The sequence below is a fragment of the Stegostoma tigrinum genome, chromosome 1 (assembly GCF_030684315.1).
Source record: "Stegostoma tigrinum isolate sSteTig4 chromosome 1, sSteTig4.hap1, whole genome shotgun sequence".
Lineage (NCBI taxonomy): Eukaryota > Metazoa > Chordata > Chondrichthyes > Orectolobiformes > Stegostomatidae > Stegostoma > Stegostoma tigrinum.
In genome coordinates, this window is record NC_081354.1 from 165,472,754 (window position 1) to 165,486,959 (window position 14,206).

Below are 14,206 nucleotides of genomic sequence, written 5' to 3' on the forward strand. Positions count from 1 at the left end.
AGGAAAGCTGAAAACAGCAGATCATTCAATTCTATGTAGATAAACGAGGCCAACGTGTCTGTTTGCACATACTAATGTTTTTCATCCACTTTTACCAAAGTGGAAGAAGATCACTGGCAGCTTAAAAGGAGCAAATAGCTTCTAGCAATTTAACCAGAGCCCAAAGGACCCAATTTAGTAAAAATAGACGCTTAGAAGCCATGAGAGTAAATAACATGTGCACAAAATGCATGAAAGTTATGGTCTTTAAGTTCCAAAACTGTTCATGATGAGTCAAACCCACAGCCTTATAGTGTCAAATAGCCATGTTTTAACATAAATGAACAAGTGTTAAGTAAGTATTATTAGCATGGCTGTAAAAATTGACGTTATTTGTGACATAGTGTACCAGTGGTGCCATAAAAATCATCTCAGCAGCCTTGCATCAATGTAGCCACTAACCTCTATCCCCATCGCCACTTACACTTTGTCATAAAATACTAATTGATTATTGACCAATGTGCTGTTTTGGGACAGGAGGTGACGAGCATGCAAAGATCAAGGCACAGAAATAATTGGTCAATAATAAGTTATTGACAAATGTAAAGTTTTATAGATTTTCTTATGTACCTGTCCACTCTCAAACTGTTAACCCTTAGTGGATTTAAACCTTTCTGTTAAGAACTAGTTTGTTATTCCTGTTGGATGTAATGGGGAGCATTGTACCATAAGTAACACAACTGATGGCAAGCTGTAGGAACAGACTTCAATTTGCCTGGTCTGTAAGTTATTAAACTCATGCTAGGTTCAGATAAAAGGGTGGAATTCAGTGATTATAAATTATAGTATGATACTACTGAAGTTATAGCTATGAACTGAACATACAGGATTGATTCTATGTTAGGCACTTTCACTGTATTTGTGTTTGGCGGATGTCAGCATCACTGCAGCAATGTGAGTGCGTGTTCCCCGTCCTCCGTCACAATTGAGAACATGTTAATGGGTTGTTTTCTTGCACTGCAGCAGTGTTTGTAGGTGCACACTCAGTGATGTTTGGGGAGGAATTCCAGGATTTTGACGCAGTACCAGTGGAGGAAAGACAATGGTTCCAAGTCAGGATGGTGTGTGACTTGGAGGGAAATGTGTAAGTGGCAATGTTTGCATGTATCTTCTGTCCCTGTCCTTCGCAGTGGCAGATGTTGCAGGTTTGAAAGGTGCTGGCAGAGAGCAAGTATCGCTGAATAGCACCTCATCATTTTGCTGATGATGGAAAGTAGCATGATGAAATGGGAATTGGCTGGATTGAATTTGTCCTGATTTTTACAATAGGGCATACCTGCTGAACAATTTCCCACATTGTCAGGTGTTTGCCAATGTTGTACCAGGACTGTTATATTCTTCACCTAGTCATGAGCTTACTCATCACAAAACAGTCTGGTGAAACAATCATGGGGTCTGTTTATTTGAAGATAATACTATGTAGAGATAATCTCTATCACTGCTGTTGAGCAAGTCATGGGAGTAGCAAATCATATACTGTTGAGGTGGATTGTGATTGACAGTACTTTAGGAAACATTCCTTTAATGAAAATGGTCAGCAGCTTGATTGCTGTAAACTGAAGGGACATGCTCAGATTACCTGGAAAAGTAATTGACCTCAACCATTTGAGCAGAAATGAACTTAACTGTTTCACACTGCTCCAGTGCAATAGCAACACAAATGATGGTACTGCTAACAGCCAAAATTCTGCTTGTCACACAGGTGAGTAATACAGGAGATGAATTTCTGCAATTTTCTTTTAATGCTTTAATTCATGGAATGTGGGCGTTGCTGGCTGGGCCTGCTTTTGTTGCTCATCCCTAGTTGCCATTGAGAAGGTGGTGATGAGCTGCCTCCCTGAATTTCATTTAGGGTAGTATATCCATTATGGAGAGAGTTCCAAGATTTTGACCCAGTGACTCGGAAGGAACAGCAATGTATTTCCAAGTCAGGATGGTGAATGGCTTGGAGGGGGAATCTTGTTGATGGTAGAGTTCCTACACATCTGCTGCCCTGGTCCTTCGAGATGGCAATGGCTGTGGGTTTGGAAAGATCTGTCTAAAGAATCTTGATTAATTTCTGCAGTACATTTTGTAAATAGTACACACTATTGCTATTTAGAGTTTATAGTGGAGGGGCTGAATGTTTGTGGATGTACTGACAATCAAATAGGCTGCTTTGTCTGAAATGGCATCAAGTTTCTTCAGTGTTGTTAGAGCTGCACTCATCCAGGTAAGTGGGAAAAGTATTCCATCACACTCCTAACTTGTGCCTTATAGAAGGTGGACTAGGGTAGTCAGGAGGTGAGTTGTTTGATACAGGATTCAGAGATATGTATGCCCAAGAGACAAAAGATCATATCAAATTGCATGTTCACAGTATGCAAATACACACTACACACCTGACCTGTGCTTGGAAACTGAAGACACAGTGTCCAACATTTCATGATTGGGTAACACCGTGAGGGTGCTAAGCGTTACACTGAAAACCGTATTAAGATTGTCGGTTAAACTCGCGGTGCAGCACGTTTACATGTACCGAAAATTATCAACATATTAATACAAAGGGCCATGTTTCTTGTTTCAACTTAACAAAAAAGGTGACAATCACTTATTAGCTCATTCCTCAGGACCATGTCTTGATCAAAGCCAACCTGTCTGTTTTAAATTTAAACAACACTTGGCAATTATACGCTAATCATCATCTCACTGAGATGTACTCCATGACAATGTCTCTACCAATCAGAATTTTTGCTAACTAATCAGCCATCTCTTCCCAAACAGTATAAAACATTGTTCTCTTTTACAATCGTTTTCTTGTGAATGCCCTGATTAATGCAAAATGCAAAGCTTTGTCTAAAAAAAGTATTTCAGCTAAACTCAAGTTCTGTCCTATGAAATGGCTATTTTAAAAGTTGTAGTAGAGAAATTAATGGAACAGAAATTTGAGAAATCTATCGAGCCCAATGATCAACATTCAAGAGTATTGCAAGAAATGGCTATACAATTATTGGTTTCATTGGTGGGCATCTATAGATGGGGAGGTTGCAAATGTAAGTCCATTATTTAAGAAAAGAGAGCAAGAGAAATTGAGAAACTTTAAACCTACCTCACCTTGTTGTCAGTAGCTGGGAGAAAAAAGAACCTATCTTAAATCATAGAAGTCCTACAATGCTGAATCTGGCCATTTGGCCCATTGAGTCCACACCAACCCTCTGAAGAGCATTGCAATCAGACTCACCCCCTACCATATCCCCGCAATCCTGCATTTCCTATGGCTAGTCCACCTAGCCAGTACATCCCTGAACCCTATGAGCAATTTAACATGGCCAATCCACCTACAGTGCACATTCTTGGACAGTGTGATGAAACTGGAGCACCCGGAGGAAACTCAGACAGATAGGGGTAGAATGTGCAAACTCCAGACAGACAGGTACCTAAGGGTGGAATTGAACCCGGGTTCCTGGTGCGGTGAGGCAACAGAGCTAACCACTGAGCCACCGTGTTGTCCAGCTGGATGCAATATTGAACTCTTGGAAAATAATAATCTAACAGGTCAGAGTAAGCATAGATTTATGAAAAGGAAATCATGTTTGACACAGACATAGTAGGCACTGCCGATGCTGGAGAATCTGAGATAACAAGGTGTGGAGCCGGATGAACACAAGCAGCATCAGAGGAGCAGGAAGGCTGATGTTTCGGTCTGAACCCTTCTTCAGAAAAATAACACCTTGTTATGTCATGTTTGACAAAGGCTGCTAGAGAGTTTGAGGATGTTACTGGCAGAATAAGGGGAAATCATTAGATGTGGTGTACTTGGATTTTCCTGAACCTTTTGATAATGTCTCACAGAGAGGTAGTGGACACAATTAGAGCACATGGCATAAGGGGTCACATACTCGGCGTGGATTGAAGAATGGCTGATGAAAAACAGAGATTGGGGATAAATGGGTCTTTCTCAGGTTGTCAGAAGCTGTGAGTATTATGATAGGGATCAGTATTTAAACCCAGATGTTCACAACTATTTCAGTGTGGGAACAAAATGAAATATCACCAAATTTGCAGATGACAGAAAAGTGGGGTTGAGTTTTGTCTAGATGATGACAAGAGGCTTGAAAGGAATTTGAACAGATTTGGATTTGAGTGAGTAGAACATAAAACATAGAACAATACAGCGCAGAACAGGCCCTTCAGCCCTCTATGTTGCGCCGACCTGTGAACTAATCTAAGCCCCTCCCCCTACACTACCCCGTCATTATCCATATGCTTATCCAAGGAATATAACTGTAAGATTAGACTAGATTCCCTACAGTGTGGAAACAGGCCCTTCGGCCGAACAAGTCCATACCAGCCCTTGGAGCATTCCACCCAGACCCATCCCCCTATAACCCACACACCCATGAACACTATGGGCAATTTAGCATGGCCAATCCACATAGCCTGCACATCTTTGGACTATGGGAGGAAACCGGAACGCCTGGAGAAAACCCTCGCAGACACGGGGAGAATGTGCAAACTCCACACAGACAGTTACCCGAGGCTGGAATCGAACCCGGGTCCCTGGAGCTGTGAGGGTGCAGTGCTAACCACTGAGCCACCGTGCCACCGTAGGCAAGAACAAGGCAGAGTGAATATTATGTTGGTAAGTGTGGCATTATTCACTGAGGCTGGAAGAACAGAGATGAAGAGTGTTTCTAAAATGGTGAGCGGGTTTTGGTGTCTAAGGGGACCTGGTTATCCATTACTATAAGTCACTAAATCCTAACAAGCAGGTGCAGCAAACAATTAAAAGGGTGAAATAACTGGGCTTTGTCACCAAGTCACCCTTTATTTACTTGCCCAGTGTACACTGGCTGTGAACAGCCAGCCTGGGGTCAGTCCTCAACTGGGGAGATTCTAATCTCTTGTTTATATTGGTCAGGCAAGACTTTTCTATTTGGCCCAGGCTAACAACCCCAATCAAGAACCTCATAGTCAACAAAGTCTACCTGGTCCCAATCACTTCAAAGGCAAACAGTACCTTAGCCTTCATTGTAATATATTCACGTGAAGAAGTAAAGATATGTTGCTTCAATCATATAGAAATCTGCCGAGGTCGCACCTGGAATATTGCTTGCAGTTTTGTGTTTCTTGCCTAAGGTAAAATAGACTTGCCTCAGTGGGATTGCGGTTGAGTTTCACCAGACTGATTTCTCAGATGGTAGGACTGTCCAGGAGCAGAAATTGAGGAGCCTGAGCCCATATTCTCTAGTGTTTAGGAGAATGAAGCATGATCTGATTGAAATGTACAAAATTCTTAAAGGGCTAGGACAGGTAGATGCAGAAAGGATCCTTCTCTGAGCTAAGGAGAGGTTATCTCATTCCAGGGATCAGTCTCAGAATAATGGGCAAGCCATTTATTACTGAGGCAAGGAGGACTTTCCTCACTCAGACTGTATCATCTCTTAGGTATTCTCTACTCCAAAGGGCTGTGAAAGCTCAGTCATTTTGTACGTTCAATGATAAGATTGATGGATTTCTAGGTATTAATAATAGTCAAGGGACATGGAGATAATGGGGAAAATGGCATAGTATGGCAGATCAGAATCAAGAGTCTGAATGGCTACTTCTGCTATTACATTCCTATGCCATTCCTTCAGGGACAGCTGGGTATTGTAATAAGGTCAAATTTTATACTTTTTGTTTTCTTTAAGTTACATATCTTGCATTTCTGTTCTCTTGGCACAACCTTCCTTCTGCTGTCTTGAATTTTCAAAGAAATCTAATGATGAGATGAACCATTTCATCAATATGAATGGAAATACTGTGAAAAGAGCAAATGCACAAGTAGAGAATTGTGAAATGAGAGGCATCATAAGGAACAAAGCTCTTTATTTTCAAATGAAACCTTTATTTAAAATTTAGGGAGGATATTTTTCAGATGTCTCCAAATCGCTTCTAGTAACTTCATCTGGAGACAGTATGCATTCTTTGGTCATAAAATCCCAACAGTGTGGAAGCAGGCCATTCAGCCCATGGAGTCCATACCAACCCTCTGAAGAACATCCCACCCACACCATATCCCTGTAACCCTGCAACCCTGCGTTTCCCATGGCTAATCCAACTAACCTACACATTCATGGACACCATGGACAATTTAGCATGGCTAATCCATCTAACCTGCAGATCTTTGGACTGTGGGAGGAAACTGGAGCACATGTGGAAAATCCACGTGGACACAGGGAGAATGTGCAAACTCCACATTGTCACCCGAGGGTAGATTCGAACCTCAGCGCCTGGTGCTGTGAAACAGCAGAGCTAACCACTGAGCCATCACATTAATTGCATAAATAGCTGGTTTTCCCTGTTTATGCTGTTTGTCCAATAGTTGCCCCAGTTTCCTTGGGGCAGGGAAGGAATGTTCCCTTCCCATCAGGGAACCTTTCAGCGGTCAAGGACATTTAGACACCAATCTTTGAATACACACCCTTCAAGGCAGCCTTCAGGTTACACAACAATGCAGAATCGCCAAGCAGAAACTGACAGCCGTTCTGTACCCAAGAAGACAACCTCAATTGCAATTTTGAGTTTGCATTGCACTACATGTAACCCCACCATACTGTTCTATATTTGTGAAATCTTCTTTACTGTCCTTTTTTTAACACCATCACCGTGGTAACTTGTTGTGATCTCTTTCCCTTAATTAGTTTGTACAGTTTTCTATTATTTGTTACTTTGGCTAGGCCCTTGGCATGCGACTCTATACCTATCGTGTTATCCCTGCTCCTCTGATGCTGCTTGGCATGCTGTGTTCATCCAGCTCTACACTTTATTATGTTATTCCAGTCATTTGGTTTGTCTCCAGGACCATCATATTTTTAATTTTTGGTATTTATCTCTCTGCCTCAATTAATCAGATCACAGATCATCCCTTCACTTACTATTCAGCTGTTGACATTTTACTTACACCATCTGACAATTTAGATCATGCGCAGAGACTTCTTATTCAGCCTGTTGATGCTCCACTCACACCAAGTGTATGATCTTTTGATCTTAATACCTGTAAATTCTGTTCCTGTTTGCTTTTCTTCATTTCACCTGACAAAGAAGCAGTGCTCCAAAAGCTGTGATCAGAGACAATGGGAACTGCAGATGCTGGAGAATCCGAGATAACAAAGTGTGAAGCTGGATGAACACAGCAGGCCAAGCAGCATCTCAGGAGCACAAAAGCTGACGTTTCGGGCCTAGGAAAGCTTGTGATTTCAAATAAACCTGTTGGACTATAACATGCCGTGTGACTTCTGACCTTATCCGCCCCAGTACAACACTGACAACTCCACATCAAACTCCTATAATTGACTCCCCACCAAATCTCCTCCACAGCTCCAACAAGCTGAGATCTGGAGTTTGAAACTCCACCTATTCCTGTTCATTTCCATAGCACATTATTGCAACATCATGTGTCAATGTGGTTAAAATAGTTCAAATGAGATTTATAAAGATGAATACCAAAAAAAAATTCCAATTCTCATACTCCCGATGATACTCATGAACATTTTAAATCTTGACCAATCCTGAGAGTCATTAATGGGATCTGACAACCATAGAACATGTTCTAAAGTTGAATAGTAAATTGTGCAAAGCACTGTGACAGAAGAAAGAAAACAAGTAGGTAATAAAAAAAAGGCCAAGCACACCGTGATTGAGATTTTTTTTAAACCCTCAGACTGTACATTAGTGAGAGATTATTCATGGGCCTTGAAATGGAGCTGCAAGTTGGCTTTACTGCATTATGCTACTTCATTTACATTCCTGTCATTTAATTTGCTCCCATAATACTCACTCCAGGGAAGCGGTTATTGAACAAAAAGAAATATCTAATTTAATTTATCAGGAGGGACAGTTCAGGAGAAAAAAAGAGGTTAACTAGGAATTCATTTCTTTTTACTGTGGAGTGTCTTCTTTTACATGTGAGACTGGTGATCAAAGCAGGATTATGTCAAGGCAAAGATGTGCAAAAGGATTATGGTTGAGGTCAAGACAGGTGTTTTGTGAAGTGAATTTGCCTGTTGGAAGAAGGAGTCACATAGCATTGAAGTAATCCCGGGTTCCATGTCAGACAAATCACCACCTCGCCTATTTCCTCCAGCAAGCCTCAGCCACATAGAAACTATGAACTCACAACCTTGGCCCCAGCTCTTTAATCGTACAGTGACAGGGCAAGAATAATTCACAGGTCGAGCTAATCAAAGGTGAAAAGAGAGAATCAGTAAACGTCGTATCCTTTTGCCACTTTCATCAATCCGGCTAACTGAATTTGAGCTAAAGCTCGGCAAATTTTCTGGGAAGGAAATTAATATGTAACACATCTGGGCCCTGCACAGGCCTCTGAAATTGGAAAAGTCTCCCTTGTATCAAAGGGCGATTATTTGTAAGACAATTGTGGCTGGCTGTGTAATCAGTAAAACAGTGCTGTGATCTTTCATACGATGGCAGTATGACCTAACAGGCTCGGGGTAAAGGAAATTTCTCTCTTTCAATTTTATCGGCACAAGTACTGTCTATTGCCCATTTCTGTCCTCCCTCCATGTGATACAGTCAATTCAATTACCTCAAAAAGCTTGATACATATTCAGGGCATGAAGGCATAGGGAAAAGACAGCAACACACAGAGAAAGAGAGAGAGTAAAACAAAATGAAAGAAACCCACATTTATTCAATAATAAGTTTCATTTGAAGAAGCTTTGAAAACAATTCTATCTCGAATTTGTCCCTGTCAGATCACATTACCCACAAATGAAGTAAATACAAAATATCAATTCAATTTCAATAAGAGCCCGTGAATCAAAACACATGAGGGTAGAATTTAGTAAATCATAACATTTGAGGGGACCCTAGTGGCTTCCAAATATTTTACAGTCAGGAGTAATAAGACACAGAGTGCTGAATGCTAATTCTTTCAATTTCACCCTTTTCACTCACACCTGTTCCTTTATAAGATTATTTTCTACACTTCCAAATCACTGGTGATGGCAAGTTGTGACAAGAAGGTCTCAGACAACCTATCTTTTGTGAAGCTGCGACTGCATTTCTAGATAGCAGAGCAGTGGCACAAGAGGCAAAGCACAGTGAGAATGGATAGAGTCTTGCTTGAGGTGTCAGGGTCTCCTTGCAGGCTGGGCACCCATTGAAAGAACTACACGTCCTAATTCCGGGCAGACCCACCGAATGCATGTGCCAATCAGTCAGCGGCAAAGCAATCAGTGGGCATTGCCACGGAATCAAGGCACAAGAAGAGGGCACAGCACACAGTTTCTGAGTGTTAGTGGGCACCCAGAGGCTGGCAGCTGTTGAGTTCAGCATCACCACTGGGAGAATGGTCACTGGAGCTCCAGGATCAAGGAGTGAATCTATGCCACAGCTATGCAACGTGGGGGGAGGTGGTATTGGTGGTTGGTAACAAGGGTATGGAGGGTGGCTCTCAGCACTTTTCCCCTCTCTCTCATCACCTTCCCAACATCAAGTGCTTTCCAACAAGGAATCGCACGGCCCCAAGCCCTGCCTGCAGCTGAGTAATCCCAGTTACTTTGGATTGCACTGCCCTTTAAATTGTCATTAATTCGTCATGTAAGGGCCTCAGTTGGCAACTAGGTGGGCAGGTTGACCATGGACACTCCTGCACATAGCTTAATTCAGGAAGTGCTGGGGAGATGGCAGTACTCAGCTACACCAAATCCCCACACAACCCCTGCCAGCTCCCAGCTGCTAATAGTGAGAGCAGACGATTGCACATGATGGATGTGCTACCAGTTAGTCAGCTCAACAGGACAGGATGCAGTGGGGGTCTCAGCTGCTCCGTTAGTTATTTCATCCCGGTCAAGACAGTCCCCTTCAAAACACAATGTGCTTGGTGTTTCAGGCCACAGACTTCACACTATTGAGTCGTTATTTTGTCAAAACCGTGAACCCTTGTAGTCATGCCAACAAAGTTAGTAAGTAGATCTCAACGCAAGCAGCTGGTATTTATGTGGCACCTTTAACATAAGAAAAATGACAATGAGGAAATAAAGGGATACATTAGGTCAAAGGTGTGAATTTCAAGGAGGTTGTGTTGGAAGGGGAGGGAATTTCAGAGACAGAGGGATTTAACAATGTAATTCCAGGTCCAGGAGAGGCAGTGACATACTAGCAATGTCATTGGACTACGATCCAGAGTCCCGCGCTAATGTTCCGGGCACATGAGTTCAAATCACACCATGGTAAAAGATGAAATTTGAATTCAAAACATATGTGGGAATAGAGAGCTGGCCTCATGGTGGCAACTATCTTTAGGGAAGGAACCTGCCATCCTGGTTTGGCCTGCTCGTAACTCCAGACTTACAGCAATGTGGTTGTCTCTTCATTTCCCTTAGACAATTTGGGATGTGCAATAATTGCAGGCCTGGTTGGTAATGCCCACATCCCATGAAAGAATTTTTTAAAATGACCGAATGCTTGCCTGCAAATGATGGGGTGAAGGTACTGAGCATGAGTAATGAAATCAGAGAATGGAGTGGTCAGGGCATTTGTGTGTAATGAGATAACTGAGCAAGCAGACGAACGGACGGAACTTGCAATGACAGGTCTAACAGATAGGCCAAGGTATGAAAGGATTTTGCTGAGATAGACTAGCTTTTTCAGAAAGGCCTGTAAAGACTAAACGTCGTACGATAACTCCATAGGAAGGCTGTTGATGAATGATAAGTTCAAATTTAGTTTCCTCACAACAATTTTTCAGTTGAATCAAACCAGACACTAGTGCTGCAGCAACAGCATGATGTGTAAATGCCACACAGTGAATTTCCACCAAACCCTGTCATAAAAATAGTTCCGTTTCACAGTGCTAACCTATGACCTATTGACACATGTTTTTGAGGATATCCCCTGCTGAGATTTAAAGGATGGATTTCCACTGAATGACCTAAAGCCACAGACACTCCCACCAGAAATGGCTTCAGTGCTTGAGTTAAAATTAGCAAACAGTGCACAGCTGATTTGAGGTTTTCGTTGAAATGAAGTGTATGCAAGTAGTGTCCTTTCACTGCTGAAGAGTACCTTAATTAGTTTAAGTTACCCAAAATAAAGACCATCGCTATTGCAGTCATCTCTGCTGTTTTCAAACATCAAGGAGGACACATGGAAGTGCACCACCCATCAAAATATTTAAACATTGAGTTTACTGTTTATTGTCCACTGCAGACTGTAAATGTTATTTCATATTGGGGAAATTGACAACTCCCTTTTTGAACACAGATTCATCTTAAACAATATAAACAATACAAAAATTGTTGGAGAAACAGGGCCTGTGTGGCAGCATCTGCGAAGAGAATAAAGAACAAAGAACAGTACAGCACTGGAACAGGCTCTTTGGCCCACCAAGCCTGTTTCAACATGCCATCTTTTCTAAATTAAAAACCTTTTTCCCCAAAATGGCTCGTATCTCTCTATCTCCCACCAATTCATGCATCTGTAAAGATGCCTCTTAAATGTTGCTATTATCTCTGCCTCCACCATCCCTTCTGGCAGCACGTTCCAGGACTTACCACACTCTGTGTAACAAGCTAGCTTCACACATTTCCTTTACGTTTTCCCCCCCCTTTACATTAAACTTATATATCCTAGTAATTGACATTTCTACCCTGGGGAGAGATTAAACCGGTTAATGTGGTGCATATGGATTATGAGAGTAAACCGGTTGATGTGGTGTATATGGATTTCAGCAAGGCGTTCGATAAGGTTCCCCACAGTAGGCTATTGTACAAAATGCAGAGGAATGGTATTGTGGGAGATATAGCAGTTTGGATCAGAAATTGGCTTGCTGAAAGAAGACAGAGGGTGGTGGTTGATGGGAAATGTTCATCCTGGAGACCAGTTACTAGTGGTGTATCGCAAGGGTCGGTGTTGGGTCCGCTGTTGTTTGTCATTTTTATAAATGACCTGGATGAGGGCATAGAAGGATGGGTTAGTAAATTTGCAGACGACACTAAGGTCGGTGGAGTTGTGGATAGTGACAAAGGATGGTGTAGGTTGCAGAGAGACATAGATAAGCTGCAGAGCTGGGCTGAGAGGTGGCAAATGGAGTTTAATGCGGACAAGTGTGAGGTGATGCACTTCGGTAGGACTAACCGGAAGGCAAAGTACTGGGCTAATGGTAAGATTCTTAGTAGTGTAGATGAGCAGAGAGATCTCGGTGTCCATGTACACAGATCCTTGAAAGTTGCCACCCAGGTTGATAGGGCTGTTAAGAAGGCATACAGTGTTTTAGCTCTTATTAATAGAGGGATCGAGTTCCGGAACCAAGAGTTTATGGTGAAGCTGTACAAAACTCTGGTGCGGCCGCACTTGGAGTATTGCGTGCAGTTCTGGTCACCTCCTTATAAGAAGAATGTGGAAGCTTTGGAAAGGGCGCAGAGGAGATTTACTAGGATGTTGCCTGGTATGGAGGGAAGGTCTTACAAGGAAAGGCTGAGGGACTTGAGGCTGTTTTCATTAGAGAGAAGAAGGTTGAGAGGTGACTTAATTGAAACATATAAAATAATCAGAGGGTTAGATAGGGTGGATAGGGAGAGCCTTTTTCCTAGGATGGTGATGGCGAGCACGAGGGGTCATAGCTTTAAATTGAGGGGTGAAAGATAAAGGACAGATGTCAGAGGTAGTTTCTTTACTCAGAAAGTAGTAAGGGAATGGAACGCTTTGCCTGCAACGGTAGTAGATTCGCCAACTTTAGGTACATTTAAGTCGTCATTGGATAAGCATATGGACATACATGGAATAGTGTAGGTTAGATGGGCTTGAGATCGGTATGACAGGTCGGCACAACATCGAGGGCCGAAGGGCCTGTACTGTGCTGTAATTTTCTATGTTCTATGTTCTATTCCAACTATCCATTCCATCCATGCCTCTCATTATTTTGCAAATCTCTATCACGTCACCCCTCTGCCTTTGACGTTCAAGTTTGTTCAACCTCACCTCATAGCTATTACCTTCCAAACCAGGAAACTTCCTAGTAAGCCATTTCTGTATCATCTTCAACGCCTCTACATCCTTTTGACAGTGTGGCAATCAGAACTGTACATAACCTAACTAAAGTTCCATACTACTGCAACATGACTTGCCAATTTTTATTCTCTATGCCCCAACTGATGAAGGCAAGTGTGCCATAAGCCTTCTTGATCATCTTATCCACTTGTGTTACTATTTTCAGCAACTGTGGTCCTGTATGCCTGGATCACTCAACATTTTAATGCTTCTAAGTGTTCTGCCATTTACAATGCATTTCCTTCCTGCATTAGACCTTCCAAAATGTATCACATCACAATATCCAGATTAAGTTCCAAATGCCATTTCTCAACCCAAATCTCAGTCTATCTATATCTTGCTGTATCCTGTGGTAATCCTCCTCACTATCTGCTGTTCCTCCTGTCATTGTGTTGTCCACAAATTTACTGATCAGACCCACCTACATTCTCTTCCAAATCATTTAGGCACTACAAACAATAAGGGGCCCCAGCAATCATGCCTGTGGGACACCTTTGATCCCAGATCTCCATTCAGAAAAGCACCCATCCCCTGCTGCTCTGCTTTCTATGACCCAGCCAATTCTGTATCGACCTTAGGATCCCCTGTGAATTTACCATTGGTATCAAAGATGAGTTAAGGTTTCAAGTCCAGCGACCGTTTATCAGAACTAGAAGAAGGATCACTGGACTCAAAACATTAGCTCTGTTTCTCTCTCCACAGATGCTGCCAGACCTGATGAGTTTCTCCAGCAATTTCTGTTTTTGTTTCTGATCTTCAGCATCCACAATTCTCTGTTTAATTTTAGTCTGAAATATAAGTGAGGACATTCAGGAGTAAGAAAGATTTGCTTTAACTTGGCCAAATTAGCATTAACAACGTTGTATTTATAGGGCATATGATTTAAAATGCCCTGTCAGACCTTTTTCAGCAGGGGGATCACCATGTAAAGTGTAGCAAACAACAAAAAAATACCAAAGGACTGTGTTTTGAAGAAGGATCTCTGGACCAAGATATTAACTCTGTTTTCTCTCTGCAGATGCTGCCAGACCTGTTGGGTTTTCCCAGCAATTTCTGTTTATATAAAATTTATTGGTGGTCAGGAGACTCGACTGTTCCACATACATTTGTTCAAATTCCCATAACACAGTCA